The sequence below is a fragment of the Nannochloropsis gaditana genome (assembly GCF_000240725.1).
Source record: "Nannochloropsis gaditana CCMP526 unplaced genomic scaffold scaffold472, whole genome shotgun sequence".
In the NCBI taxonomy this organism is placed as follows: domain Eukaryota; class Eustigmatophyceae; order Eustigmatales; family Monodopsidaceae; genus Microchloropsis; species Microchloropsis gaditana.
In genome coordinates, this window is record NW_005803481.1 from 13,181 (window position 1) to 13,683 (window position 503).

Consider the following 503-nt stretch of genomic DNA (forward strand, 5'->3'; position numbering starts at 1 on the left):
TGGGCACACCCTGTTTGAAAGGTTGAGGGTGCACTTCGACAAGCAGGGCTATTTGTTGGGTGCGTCGCGGTGTAGAAGCAGGGGGGAAAAGAGGGGGGAGGAGGAACACTGCAGTGAAAGAGGGGCAAGCGGGTGAGGACTCTAGCAAAAGCAGTCAACAACTCATGGCCTCCTCCATGCCACAGGCGCGTCGATCGAGACGTACTTGCTCGAAAAAGTCCGGTTGACACATCAAGTAGGTGCCTGTCCCTCCTTCCCCCCTTCCTGCCCTCCTTCCCTCCCTCCCCTTCCTCTCCCCTCCTCTCCCGATTCGGGCGCTTTCTCTCACCTTCCCTCCCCTTTCTGTCCCCAGGCGGGAGAGGAGCGGAATTTCCACATCTTCTACCAGCTGTTGGCGGGGGCGACGGCGGAAGAAAAAGCAGCCTGGCAGTTACAGGGCATCGAGACCTACCACTACACCAATCAAGGTGCGTCATTGGGCCGAGAAGGGAGGGAGGGAGGAT

At 58.8% G+C, this 503-nt stretch overlaps 1 protein-coding gene across 1 annotated transcript in view; it reads left to right on the forward strand.

Annotated features, from left to right (window-relative positions):
- Positions 1-503, forward strand: part of NGA_0195600 (uncharacterized protein) — a 1,785-nt gene that overhangs the window by 941 nt on the left and 341 nt on the right. The window lies entirely within an intron of this gene.